The sequence below is a fragment of the Chiloscyllium plagiosum genome, chromosome 24, assembly GCF_004010195.1.
Source record: "Chiloscyllium plagiosum isolate BGI_BamShark_2017 chromosome 24, ASM401019v2, whole genome shotgun sequence".
Classification (NCBI taxonomy): Eukaryota; Metazoa; Chordata; class Chondrichthyes; order Orectolobiformes; family Hemiscylliidae; genus Chiloscyllium; species Chiloscyllium plagiosum.
The window spans coordinates 37,931,093-37,946,179 of record NC_057733.1 but is presented as its reverse complement, the minus strand read 5'-3'; the positions used below and the strand labels follow the sequence as shown (position 1 = coordinate 37,946,179).

Here is a 15,087-nt window from a genome sequence, read left to right as displayed (position 1 = left end):
TGTTATCTCATTTCTGAAGGCTTCCCATTTTCCAGCTATCCCTTTACCTGCGAACATCTGCCACCAATCAGCTTTTGAAAGTTCTTGCCCGATACCACAAAATTAGCCTTTCTCCAATTTAGAACTTGAACTTTTAGATCTTTTCTATCCTTTACAATCACTATTTTAAAACTAATAGAATTATCATCGCTGGCCCCAAAATGGTCCCCCACTGACACCTCAGTCACCTGCCCTGCCTTATTTCCCAAGAGTAGGTCAGGTTTTGCACCTTCTCTAGTAGGTACATCTACATACTGAATCAGAAAATTTTCTTGTACACACTTAACAAATTCCTCTCCATCTAAACCCTTAACACTATGGCAGCCCCAGTCTATGTTTGGAAAGTTAAAATCCCCCATCATAACCACCCTAATATTCTTACAGATAACTGAATTCTCAATTTCCCGCTGACAACTAGGGAGTCAATCAGACAATCCCAATAAGGTGATCATCCCTTTCTTATTTCTCAGTTCCACTCAAATAACTTCCCTGGATGTATTTCCAGGAATATCCTCCCTCAGTACAACTGTTATGCTATCCCTTATTAAAAATGCCACTCCCCCTCCTCTCTTGCCTCCCTTTCTATCCTTCCTGTAGAATTTGCATCCTGGAACATTAAGCCGCCAGTCCTGTCCATCCTGAGCCACATTTCTGTAATTGCTATGATATCCCAATTCCATGTACCTAACCATGCCCTGACTTAATTTGCCTTCCCTGTTAGGCCTCTTACATTGAAATAAATGCAGTTTAATTTATCAGTGCTACCTTGTTCTCTGCTTTGTCCCTGCCTGCCCTGACTGTTTGACTCGCTTCTTTTTCCAACTGTACCAGTCTCAGATTGATTTCTTTCCTCACCATCTCCCTGGATTCCCCCTCTCCCCACCTTACTAGTTTGCTAGAGCAGCTCTAGCAAATCTCCCTGCCAGTATATTAGTCCCCTTCCAATCTAGGTACAATGCATCCTTCTTGTACAGGTCACTTCTACCCAAGAAGAGATTCCAATGATCCAAAAACGTGAATCCTTCTCCCATACACCAGCTCCTCAGCCATGCATTCATCTGCTCTCTCCTCCTATCCCTACCCTCACTAGCTCGCAGCCCCAGAAGTAATCCAGATATTACTACCCTTGAGGACCTCCTTTTTAAATTCCTGCCTCTCTGTATTTTCCCTTCAGAATCTCATCCTTTTCCCTTCCTATGTCATTGGTTTCAATGTGTACAATGACCTCCTGCTGCGCCCTCTGCCCCTTGACCACATTCTGCAACCTCTCTAAGACATCCTTGATCCTGGCACCAGAGAGGTAACACACCATTCTGATTTTTTGCTGCTGGCCACAGAAACATCTGCCTGTACCTCGGACTAGAGATTCCCCTCACATAATTGGAACGCGACGTACCCCTTATTGCATTAGAGCCAGTCTCAATACCAGAAACTTGGTGTTTGTGCTACATTTCCCTGAGAATCCATCTCCCCCTACATTTTCATAAACAGCGAAATTGTTTGAAATGGGGATAGCCACAGAAGATTCCTGCACTACCTGCCTACTTCTCTTACCTTTCCTAGAGTTAACCCATCTATGTGACTGTATCCTACAACTGCCATCCATCAAATCCCCTTGCTCTTGTAAATTCCTCATTGCCTCTAACTGTCTCTCCATCTGATTAATTCAATCTGATAGGATTCACACCCAATGGCATTTATTGCAGATACAATCCTTAGTAACACGTAAACTCTCCCTAAACTCCCACATCTGACAACAAGAGCATTTCACTCTACTAAAGGCCATTTTTGCTTCTTCCAATCTACAGACCCAGAAAATAGCACCATCTTATTTCTCTACAAAACACTGCTCCAGGCTAACTTAATACTTATGGCTTATATTTTTAAGTTTGATCAAGGGAAACATCTCAACAAAACATATCATCAATAAAAAAAAAATTCTACTCACTATTGTAGATTTACAACAAGGTTATACTTAAAACTATTCACTTATCTGTTTCTGTGCTGTGACCTCTCCCAAACAGGTTTCTCCAAATTCTGTTGTGAATTTCACTATTTGTTAATTTTCCCAGATGCACTCCGACGTCCAGCAATACATGAATTTCAACAGGAAAATAACTGTGCAGGTTCACTCTCTCTCCTGCATAAACCATGTGCTACCTTTATCTATTCCTCTCCCTTTTAAAAGTGCCATTGTTTTGACTTTTTTTTCCTCCAAAGTTGCAAAACAATGCAAGAGCATATAAATCAGTAATTGCTGCTCCTCGAATTCAAGGAAATCATCTCCAACATCTAAAATATCTCAAAAAAGGAGTAGCCTGTTCCAGCCAGAAATTCTTTCCATCCTCCATCTTAGATTGCCCAGAATCCTCACCAGAAAAAGGATTCTTGAGACTTACTGACTGAAGTTTAGCATCACAGGTGTGCAGCATGGTATGAGACCAATATTCCAATGGCCTGAAGTAAATATCCAGCTACAAAAGTTCAAATTCTATCACTGCAGCTGAGGAATTTAAATTACAATTCATAAAACAAATCTGGAAGGAAGAAGGTCTCTAGTGGTGACACAGAGTGGGCAAACAGGTTGATTAGTATCAGAAATCATTCTGATATGCCTATGGCAAATGGTAAAAGTGGGGGTATTTCCGAATCAGCCAAACCTGGGTGGGAGCTGCAGCACAACAACCTCCCTCTGTTAAAAGATTTCCTGTACAGGTTCGGGGAACAAACAAGTGTCAAGCTCATTCCAAGGCCGAGCACACATGCAGGTGCAATTGTTTTTGTGAAAGCCAGTCCTGATCGATCATGTTCTTTAGAGAAAAGAAATTGGTCACCCTTTCAGTGATCTGGCTTTAATGTGTTTCTAGACCTCCAGGTAAGTGGTTGACACTTAGCCATCATCTCAAATGGCCCAGCAAGCTATTCAGTCGTATTCAAGAAACAACTCACCATCATGTTTTCTAGGAAGTAAGGGATGGGGAGTAAATACTGGATATTCCAGTGGTATAATGAGATTCATGTTGATGTTATTGATGGCCTGACTCTGACAACAATAAGATAGATAAGTCTAAATTGAAGGAAGGCTAATTTTGACAGTATCAGGCAAGAACACTAACTTAAAAGAATCATGTGCAGAGAAAGATCTGAGGCACTACACAGTAGAATTTAATACAGTCAAAAGTATATGAAGGAGTTTAAAGCATTGAGGAGTTTTACTTTATGATTAGGAATAGGAAGCCTTAAAATGTGTCGATGGGTAGAGACTCAGACCTGTATCTCAATGTGCAGACAGCAGCGCTGGCTTAAAACACAAAATAACACAGCATTACATCCTGTCATTGAGTTTTTTTTAAAATGAAGGCATGATTAAAGCACATTGTCATCATCATTCCTGCTCTATTAAACCCCACATGTTCCACTAGAAAACCATTTGAATGGTTTACACTGTGAAGCTGGATAGAAGTCCTCAGGAATCTTTTGATATCTGTCGAAAAGTATGAACAAGACATGAAACGTTTAAGCAACTTCAGCTCAGGGTTTGGGCTAGAGGCTGTTCTGCAGATGTTGTGACTCATCAGGAAAGGGGAATGATGTTACTTGGATTCTTACTGGTACCTGTTTCTTAGTACCAGAAGGCTGTCTCATCTCTTAGGATTAGATCATCTGACTTGGTTAGTGTTCAGGGACAGGAGAGTGTGATTATGAGTGAGGAAGGTAAAGGGGACTGTGGGAGCACAGGAGCCTCAACCAGTGCAATTGTCCAGCAGATGTGAGATACTTTCAGCCTATGTGGATGACAGTGAGGACTGCAGAGGAGAATGAATTAATTGACCTGGGCACTGTGGTACAGGAAGTCACTCAAGAGAAGAAGGGGGTTGTAAGAAGGAATATAGTGGGAGTAGGGGGCAGTACAGTATGGGGAATTGACTCTATTCTCTGCAGCAATTAATGTGATCTAGATGCCTGCTATATGCCAGTTTTAGGCATCATGTTCAAGGCTGAAGAACAACTGGCAATGGGAGGGGAAGGATTCAGAGAGTATGACTAATATATGTGTCAATGACATAAACTGGAAATTGAGTTCTGCGTAGTTCCATATGAGGAGCTAGATGCCAAGTTACAAAACAGAACCTCAACTTGAACCATACTGGGAACAGTATGCCTTCAGCATAAATGTCACCGTTTTCCACATAACTAGGGAAGTAGATATGAGTTAAAACTGAATACTGAAAGCAAGAGTTCAAATTTGAGAATATGTATTAAATAAAAGAGCAGAGTCAACACCAAAGAAGAGGGTATTAAAACAGAAAATGTTACAAAGACCATGATGGGAACGGATAGAGAGTTTGAATATAAGAGTCAACCAATAAATGAGACTAAAAGAGGATAAAAGGATAGTACTAAAGGTTCTGAATGTAGCATTCAAAACAAACAGATAAACAGAGAGTACAAGCAGAAATGAGTAAGTACAATCTGGTAGCTGAAACAGAGATATCATTGCAGGATGACTAGGAAAATAGGAAAAGGGGGAGGGGTGACTCTGTTAATTAATTATGGTTTCAGCGCAAAACAGAGAGATGAGTTAAGTTCAGGAAACCAAAATATGGACAAAATAAAACAAATAATTGAAGATGCTGAAGATCTGAAACAAAAACAGAAATTACTGGTGAACTCAGCATGTCAGGCAGCAACTGTGGGAAGAAATCAGAGTTAACACTCCAAGTCCAGTGAATCTTCATCAGAATAGAACTCCATTCTGTCAGAGTTACTGGAACTAAAATGTTAACGCTGCTTTCTTCTCACAGATGCTGCCCAAACTGCTGAGTTCTGCCAGCAATTTCTGTGTTTGAACAAAGATGTGGAAATAATTTAGGTAGAAATGAAAGATGATAAAGCAATTAGTAACTTATGGGAATTGTGTACAGGCTCCCTACAAGTAACCACCCAGTAGGGTGGCCATAAAGGAAGACATTATGTGAGCTTGTCAGAAAGGTACATCAAAAATCATGGGTGATTTAATCTACATATTGACTGGAAATGTTAGATGGACTAACATGAGGAACTTATGGATTTATTTCAGGATGGTTTCTTGGAGCAGCAGGTTCTGGAGCTGACTAGAGAACAGGCTATACTGAACATGATATTGTGCAACAAGACAGCATTGACCTCATAAGGAAGGCACTCCCAGGCAGCAGTGACCACAATATGATTGAATTTTACGTTCAGTTTGAGGAAGAGAGCTTGGCTTGGAGATAAAAGTTATGAAATTTACATAAGGGCAGTTTTGAAGTATACAATCAGGTCGAGCAAAAGTGAATAGGCTAATTAGGTTAAGGAAAAGGTCAATGGAGATAAAGTAACAGATTCTTAAGGGGATATTTTAGAATACACAGAATAGATACATTCTGATGAAAAAGAATTCCAAGGGAAAGACACATCATCTGCAGTTAATTACAAATCTTAAAGATAAAATCAAACTTAAAGAGAAAGTGCAAAGACAGGTAGTAGCTCAGAAGATTTGACAGAATAAAGATGGAAAAATTAGAAAATAAGAGGAAGCTTTCCAGAAATTTTGCGCTGAATCTTATAGGACTCTGAACAATAATGGCAATGGTGAGAAATCTGGTGGAATTTTGTGGGAAATCCTGCATGCCTTTCTTAATTAAAATAGAAATTGCTGGTGATACCTGGCAGGTCTGTGGAAAGAAAGAGTTAACGTTTTAAGTCCACTGACTTATCATCAGGACTGATAGCAGCTCGAAAAAGGTGACATTTATGCTGAAGGCAGTATGGGGGGGTTGTGGGGCGGGGAGAAGTGGCACGGGAAAGATGAGCGGATTGGTTGACATTCGGAGCAAGTTGTTGCATTTTTAAGTAAGTTCCAAACAAGATGAGATTCTTGCCATGCAGCAACAATTTGCCTATGAAGGGGGCTTATAATTTGTTAATATTCTTATTAACTGCAAATTTTGCACAATTAATATGCAGCTTTCTATCCTATAGCCAACAGGGAGCAAATTGGATACTGACAATTCTCAACATAAAAGGCGAGCAAGTGGACAAAGTGAGCATTGTTTATTTGAAAGTGAGATTGGAGACTTAACAATAAGTAAAATCACATTCACCAAAGAAGTGGTACTGATAAAAATATTGGGAGTTTTAGCCTGACACATGCCTGGATGTCATCATAGGGTCTTAAGAGATGTGGCAAGTGAGGTAGTTGATTTGTTGGCTTCAATTTACCCAATATCCCTTGATTCAGGGACAATCCCATTAGATTGGAAGATAGAAAATGTAAAATCCTTAATCCAAAAGGGAAGACGACAGAAAGGAGGAAACTGCAGATCAGTTAGCTCAACAGCTGTCATAGTGAAAGCATTAGAAATTATTCTTAAAGACGTCAAAGCAGGGAACTTGGATAAGTTCAAGTTATCAGGCAGAGTTAACATGCTTTTGTGAAAGGGAAATCATGTTTAACCAATCTGTTGGAGTTGTTTGAGGAGATAACATGTGGTGTGTGGTTATAGAGGATCCAGTAGATGTACTATACTTTTGCAAAAGGCATTGACAAAGTGTCACATCAAATATCTCTGCAAAAAAATAGAAGCCGATGGTGTCGTGGGTAGTATATTGCCATGGATAGCAGACTGACAGAAAGCAGAGAGTTGGTGCAATTAGGTCTTTTTCAGGTTGACAAATTATAATGGGTGGCTTACCATTCAGATCAGAGCTGGGACCTCAACTCCTTACACTTTGTGTAAACTACTTAGATGAAGGGTTAGGCCACTGTTGGAATATTGCGTGCAGGTCTGGTCTCCTTCCTATTGGAAGGATGTTGTGAAACTTGAAGGGGTTCAGACAAGATTTACAGGGATGTTGCCAGGGTTGGAGGATTTGAGCTAATGGGAGAGGCAGAACAGGCTGGGGCTGTTTTCCCTGGAACATCGGAGTTTGAGGGGTGACCTTATAGAGGTTTACAAAATCATGAAGGGCATGGATAGGATAAGTAGACAAAGTCTATTCCCTGAGGTGGGAGTCCAGAACTAGAGGGCATAGGTTTAGGGTGAGAGGGGAAAGATATAAAAGAGACCTAAGGGGCAACTGTTTCACACAGAGGGTAGTACGTGTATGGAATGAGCTGCCAGAAGAAGTGGTGGAGGCTGGTACAATTGCGATATTAAAAGGCATCTGGATAGGTATATGAATAGGAAGGGTTTGGAGGGATATGGGCCGTGTGCTGGCAGGTGAGACTAGATTGGGTTGGGATATCTGGTCGAAATGGACTGGTTGGAGTGAAGGATCTGTTTCCGTGCTATGATGCTAAGGGATTGAGAGTAAGGTTGCCAAATTGGCTGATTACATAAATATAGTTTGGAAAATTAATTGTGAAGAGGACACAAGGAGCTTACAAAAGATACTGATTGATTAGGAGAGTGGGTAAAGATGTGATAAATGGGCTATATTTTGGAAAAGTATGAAATTGTTCATTTTGGCAAAACAAATTAAGAGAAGCATATTATCTGAATGGTGAGAGGTTGTACAGTTCAGTGGTTCAGAAGTCTCTGGTTGTCCTCATGCTCGAATTGCAAAAGATTCATATTCAAGTGCAGCAAAAAAAGGAAGGCTAATAGAATATTATACTTTACAGCAAGGGGAATTGAATACCAAAGTAGGGAGGTTATGGTTCAGTTATCCAGGGGATTACTGACACTGCATCTGGAGTACTGGCCAGAATATTGGTCACCTTATTTAACGAAGGATGGAAGAATGATGGAGGCAGTTTAGAGGTGGTTTACCAGATGAATACCTGGAATGGGTGAGTTATCTTATGAGAAAAGATTGGACAGGAAAGGTTAGTATCACCTGGTGTTTAGAAAATCAAAGTTAATTTGATTGAGATATTTAAAATCCTTAGAGGTCTTGATTGGGTTGATGTGGGGATGATGTTTCCTTTCTGGGGACAATCTCGAACTAGGGTCATTATTGAAAAATCAGGGATTGCCTACTTAAAACAGAGACTATTTTTATTTCTTCTCTCAGAGAGTTGTGAATCTTTAGAACTTTATTGCTTAAATGCTGAATTTAAGGAAAGAATAGGCAGAAACATGGATTTGAAGTTACAATCAAATCAGCCATGACATAATTGAATAGCACAACAAGCTCAAAAGGCCAAATGGCCTGCTCCTGTTCCTGGTTTGTGTTTAACATGAAGGCTCGGGTCACATGGTAAATCTTTGCAGGATATTGATCGATAATTTGAAGATTGTCACTGAGTTTTCAGAATTCAGAATAACAGAATTCTGAACTATGTCACTATAATATTTACATTTGTTCCTCAACCACACAAGAAGAAATTAAGGGACAGGTTATTGCATTTTGTACCACAGCTTGTCTGCAGTATATCTTACATGTTCATGATTGCCCGTAGTGTTAGGTAAGGGGCAAATGTAGGGGTATGGGTGGGTTGCGCTTCGGCGGGGCGGTTTGGACTTGTTGGGCCGAAGGGCCTGTTTCCACACTGTAAGTAATCTAATCTAATCTAATCATGATGTCAACACTGAATGATACATGACATGATGTATAAAGATCTCCATCTTACTAAGATGTCCTGCAACATGACATGATGAGGGTCTTATGATTAGAATAGAATACAATCCCTACAGTATGGAAACAGGCCATTCAGCCCAACATGTCCACACCCACTCTCCAAAACGCATTCCACACAGACTCACCCACTCTACCCTATAACTCTGCATTTCCCACATCAATCCACCTAACCTACATTCCCTTGGACACTATTGGCAATTTATCATGGCCAATTCACCTCACCTGCACATCTTTGGACTATGGGAGGAAACCAGAGCACCCGGAGGGAACGCACAAAGACACAGGGGGAGTGTGCAAACTCCATACAGACAGTTGCCCGAGACTGGAATTAAACCCAAGTCTCTGACGCTGTGAGGCAGCAGTGCTAACCACTGAGCCATCGTGCCACTCCAATCTGTAGATCCAATTTGCCAAGCTTTAGTTCAGAAATGCAGTGCCTATGATTATAACATATATATATATATATATATATATACCAGGAGCTGTAATAAAAGTACACTGGACCGTTCAGCACTACATTTCCTAAATGTTGTTCTTACATTACAGGACCGAACATAAGTTTCACCTCTTCAGGTTTGAAGGCCTATCACTGCATCAAAAGCAGATCATCAGGGCAGAACAGGGTTAACAGCAATGGCTGTTTATAAAGAAATGACTCCCAGATCTCTGATCCCAGATATCACAAGTCACTGAGCTTTTCCATACCAGCTGGGCACAGGGTAATGTGGCACAAATAAAACTGAATATTTAAAATAAAATACAACAATTTGCTTCAAAATGAGTGCTTTTTCTAACAAGAGATATTAATATAATTGCATAATAGTCTAGACTTCAACATAGCTTGTTTTTTATATAACACCATTAATGTGAGGTGTAATCAGGAAGCAAAGACCAAGCCAAAGAAGCTTGTATTCATTTGGATAATGTAAGTTTTCAGAAGTGTCTTAAAGGAAAGAGATTCATGGAAGGAATCCTATAACATATGACCTAGAATGCTGATGACATGGTCTTCAACAGACTGAAGATGTTAGTTCAGTTATTTGAGCATTGTAAGGTTGATGGGAGTCACAGATACAAGGTGTGCAAAGATGAGAAAGATATGGACACAGAGTAATAGAGGTGTACAACACGGAAACAGGCCCCTCGGTCCAACTCATCCATGCTGACCAGATATCCTAACCTAATCAAGTCCCATTTGCCAGCACTTGGCCCATATCCCTATAAACCTTTCCTATTCATACACCCATCCAGATGCCATTTAAATGTTGTAATTGTACCAGCCTTCATCATTTTCTCTGGCAGCTCATTCCATACATGCACCATCCTCTACGTGAAAAAGTTGCCCCTTAGGGTCCTCTTAAATTTTTCCACTCTCACCTTAAATGTATGCCCTCTAGTTCTGGATTCCCCCACTCCAGGGAAAAGACCTTGACCATTTATCCTATCCATGCCCGTTGTGATTTTATAAACCTCTAGAAGGTCATCCCTCACCATCCAATGCACCAGGGAATGTTATGTAGGTTAATGAGCTCAGCAGTAATATAGAGATGGAAATTGGGTTGAGTTAGAATGCAAACAATATGCATTTTGGTGCATATGAGGGTGCAGAATGGGAGGCCGCTAGAATGGTTAAGTGAGGAGGTAACAACAGTGTGAATGAGGTTTAAAACAACAGGTGAGTTGATGGAGTGGCAGAGAGCTGTGATATGGAGTTGGAAGAAATTATGGTAGCAACGGATAGAGCACATGGTGAGAAGCTCAGGGCCATGTAGAACATTAATGTCAAATAGTTTGCGACATTGGGCAGTGAATAGAATTTGAGGCAGCACCCAGGACAATGGCTTTGATTCCTCCAATACTTAGCTTTTTTTTATTGCTTCAATGGATGGGGTGCTACTAGCAAGGCTGTTCTCAAATGCCTGTGAATTGAATGGCTTTCTAGACCATCTCAGAGGGCAGTTAGGAGTGCAGTGATTGTAATGAGGTCAGCCATGTGCACCTCATAGAATGTGAGTTCTCTGGGGCTGTTAACCTGGTCCAATCAGGAAGCCGACTGATAGATAAGAACAGGAGTGTCAGACATCCTGTTCACTCTGGGAGCAGTCTTTGAGGGAGCTGGATGAGTCTCAAGGACTTTGTGTGTAAATAAAGGGTGACTTGGGATACCAGCCTCTGTGGAGTTTTTCAGCTTGTGTCACATACCAGCCAGACCAGGTGAGGATGATAGATTTCCTTGCCTAAAAGGCATTTGTAAAGCAGAGGGGAATTATAACAATTATTTATAGCTCAGTGGTATCATTGCTGAAACAAGCTTTGAATTCCAGATTTTGTATGAATTAAACCAAATGACATTTTGGAATTTGAATTCAGGTCTTTCAGGGCGTTGGATTGAGTCTCTGTATTACTAGTTCAGTGACATTCACACTACTTCACATTTCCTGGAGGAAATGTATGAAATATTATGTTTACACCCTGGTAACACAGAGGCAGAACAATGCAAAAAAAATGTGGCTGAGGTACAGCTGGATGTTTTTGAAACCTGATAAATTTTGGACAACGTTGAAATGTACTGCAGATGAAAGCCATGTGGAATATAAAATGTAAAATAAAATTCTCCAACTTCATTCCTTTATGAGGGCGTGGGCACACCCTGAGGTATGATTCTTGTTAACACTAAAATGTTCGGCCCCAGCCTTTATCGATTATAATAGCTTGTCCATACCGTACATACCAACATTAATAAACCAAATGTGATTTCTCACTGCAATTAAACCTCTTTCACAAACTCAATTAATCTCCTCAGTCACTTAAGCTAAAACCAATGAGAAGTGATTAATTTTTAATATGAATTGTGAATTCAGGCTCAATCTAGCTAAACCAAATGGACTATTTAAAATAAAATCATACAATTTGCTTACAAACCTGTTACTATTACTAACAAGAAATAATGTAGTCTGCTTTATTTTTTCTTTCCCACAAGCTGCTAGATCCTTGGATTATGCAAAAAAGCTATTTTTAATTATTAAATCCTTAATCTATTTAGTTGACTCCAGTGTACTTGTTGGCCCCTTTAAATTGGGTAAGAGTTCAAAACAAAACAAATCTGTACCTTCTACTCCACATTTTCCAGCATTTTTCTTTTGGTTTCAGCTCAGAGAGCCAGGTCAGGATGGGTCTGCTGACTCTCCAGATGCTGACAAGTAAATTGGTTACAGAGCCCAGATCTGCAAAGTTCCAAAGCTAGAAAAATATTATGCTTCGCCCTTGACTGCTTCCTACAAAACTGGACTCTTCACTGTTAAAGTGGTTAGTATTCTACCTAATTTGAAGAGGCAGCACACTTGAATTTTATCAAAAATTGTAGCAGAACAATTATTGAATGATTTATCAGTTTCCCTGCACCTAACATTTACAAGAACTATGCATAATACAACTATGTATGTATGACATTCACATTAAGTAAAACATTAATAATAGAATACTTTTTAGAGTGTAGATCAATTTATAATGATTTTAATGGTGAAATTCATTTCATTTGACTTCTCTTCTACAAGTTAAAATGACAAAAATTGCTCAATATAATTTCCATAATTAATTATTCATCGGAACACAAGTTATGCAGTAATCCTGGTGTCCTGTTACAATCCCTGTAGAGACTGGCAACTTTAAAATGAAATTGGAACTTTCAGTTAATAGCTGCAAAAGATGGTATGACCTGGTGTAATGTTTCAAAACCTCTTCTGTGAGTATCAGACTAAAAGCACTATTGACTGGCCTAGAAATTCCAGTAACCAGGGAATTGTTTCTATGAGGAACACTGAAGTTGCATGCTGGGACCATGCAGAAATCTAATTGAAGTTGACACCATAGAATTGTCCAGGATATTAAAACTTGTTTGGAACCTCCTGGGTGTCTGGAACCATCTGGTAAAGTCCACAACTTGAAATAATAAAGAAAGATTTTGGAGTCTTCTCACTCCTTGAAGCTTACTTGGCACCAGTAAAATTTGGAGGATTAAAATCTACTCTAAATCCTGGATAACTTTTAAACTGAAACCCTGTCTCATAACTATCCCACCCAATAATACTTCCTGTCGACCCTGAGAACTGACACACTCCACCCAACCACACCGAACACTCCCCACTGACCTAGTCCTCTTGGATGGGACATTCTACACAAAGTATAGGACCCCCACTATAACCTACTGGACCTGAAACCCAAACGCTGGATCCAAAACATTCGACCAGACAAGCCCCATTCCTGGCCCAATAACTCCCAGCTTCAAGCTGACCCCTCGACTTACTCCAAGCAGTCATCCACTTACCTGATGCCCTACCACTAACCTGCCACATTATCAGGCTGACCATCTGCCACTCTAGTCTAACTCACCTGACATGCTACACCCCTCATCCAAATGCCACCTTACCTCCCCACGTACCTTGCAAAATGACCTTTCTTCTGCAGTGATGAAAGTAACTGCAGGGCATTTGAACCACAGAGTGCGGTATTCATTGCTGAAAAACAGGGATGGTTTCCAAGTTGCTCCATTTCCAAGTGGCTGGCTGTGAGCATTTCTGGATTTGTCTGCACTGATTCACAGCAGAAAGTGTCTATCCTGTAACTCTGAGAGAAGAACTGATCAAAATGTAAATATGTAATATTTTTGTCAAATCAGGGTTGGAAATAGGGGCTTCCACTTCACCAAAAATTGGCTAAGGGTCTATTTTGGGTAGTTTCGAGGAAGGTTTCTCTCTGTGAGCTCTAGTGAATTATTTCACACATTTTACCTCTACTTATCTCATTGTGGAACACCAAACTCCTATAGTCCTGTGTTCAGGCTATCTTGAGCTCACAACTGGCAGACATATCAGCCACTGCTTGGACCTTTGTGATTTCTACCACCAGCAACGTTTTTAAATCTCACTTGTGCACCAGGCCACATGATGCAAATCACCAAACAGCCCTTAACAATACATGTGTTGGGAGAGAAATGATAAAGAAAAGATTCTGAGGGCCGATAGATGACACTTCATTCCAAGTAGAAGACGGGACAAGCTGCCTGGATTCATGGCTATGCTCAGAGACAAAGCAAGATAGGCATATATTGATATTGTATGCTCTGAACAATGTGACAATGCACAAAAAGGCAAGGCAGAGATGCTGTGAACATCCAAACAGATACAGACCAAGTGCGTGCTCCAACAATTCCACCATCTGCCGTGGTGGGATTTGAACCTGGATCCCCAGAACATTAGGTGGGTCTCTGCATTAACAGTTTACCAATAATACCACTAGGCCATTGCCTCTCCCTGCAAAAATACAAAAGAAGTGAGATTAGGTACTAATCAGATGTACATGTACAAAACTAGGCCTGAAACATAAGGCGTTGTTGTGATCCAAAGTCTAGTAATGAATTGGAGAACCAAATTTCAGGTTAGTCTGAAACGTGCTCTGATGGTGTGATGAGGCTGGCGGGAGTCCAATGCCAAACTCCATGAGCAGGGAATACAGGCGGTCACTACCCATGGAGCAAGGCTGTGATATTGGTGACTGCTTTCCAAAGTAGAACTCCGAGGAAGAAGCTGCAAGTTAGAACCACCAGGAGCTAGTCTGACTTTCACATTGGGATTTGTCGCTATCTAGCCCCACTCTTCCATGTGGGAGAATAGGAAATTGCATACAAAAGAGGTGACATTAGGTACTAATGAGATGTAAACGTACAAAAATAGGTATGAAGCTGCTCACTGGTGAGATTCTCATCTCGTCATTTCAAACTTGAGTGGAAAATCAGACTTTTTTTCTCAACATTGAAAACGTTATTTTTCTGCTCTCATCGTATTTTCCCAACTGACTCACCACTGCCCATGTGTTTCGGGGGCAATAGCGGGCCAATGTAAGAAGGCAACTTATAAACTACAGAAACAAACCCCAAACACTTCACAGGTGTAGGTTACAATAAAGAGACAATCCATTCTCCTGGTTCCAGTACAAAGTAATGCATAACTCCTGAGGAAAACCACAAATGCTGGAGATCACAGCGGGTCAGACAAGCTCTCTCTCCAAGGCTGCTATCTGACCTGCTGCAATCTCCAGCATTTGTTGTTGTCAGCACAGATACCAGCATCTGCAGTAATTTTGTTTCTACTTGCTCCTGAAGATTGATTTCCATTCTTTTTCTTTCTCAGCCTGGTGACTTTTTAACATCAGCCAGAACTGTTCTTCAGAGTGAGAGAATTCCCTGGAGAATCTTGCTCCAGCACAAGCCAAGTGAATATTACAGTTGAAAAATGTGGTGCTGGAAAAACACAGCAGGCCAGGCAGCATCCGAGGAGCAGGCGAATCGACGTTTCGGGCATAAGCCCTTCTTCAGGGATGAGGCTGATGTGCCAAGAGGGCTGAGATAAAAGGTAGGGGGGAGGGAATTTGGGGGAGGGGCGCTGG

General features: G+C 40.7%; 1 protein-coding gene across 2 annotated transcripts in view; it reads right to left on the bottom strand.

The window, feature by feature from the left end:
• The window catches only part of LOC122562200 (transmembrane channel-like protein 7), a 62,251-nt gene extending 48,345 nt beyond the window's left edge, over positions 1–13,906 (bottom strand). Inside the window, exon 1 of one of the 2 annotated variants that reach the window (XR_006315260.1) lies at positions 11,756–11,773. The gene's annotated coding sequence lies outside the window, so the exon portion shown is untranslated. Of the gene's footprint in view, positions 1–11,755; positions 11,774–13,832 lie in introns of those variants that run through there. The other variant, XM_043714873.1, reaches the window with a different exon arrangement.
• Positions 13,907–15,087: the final 1,181 nt, after the last annotated feature.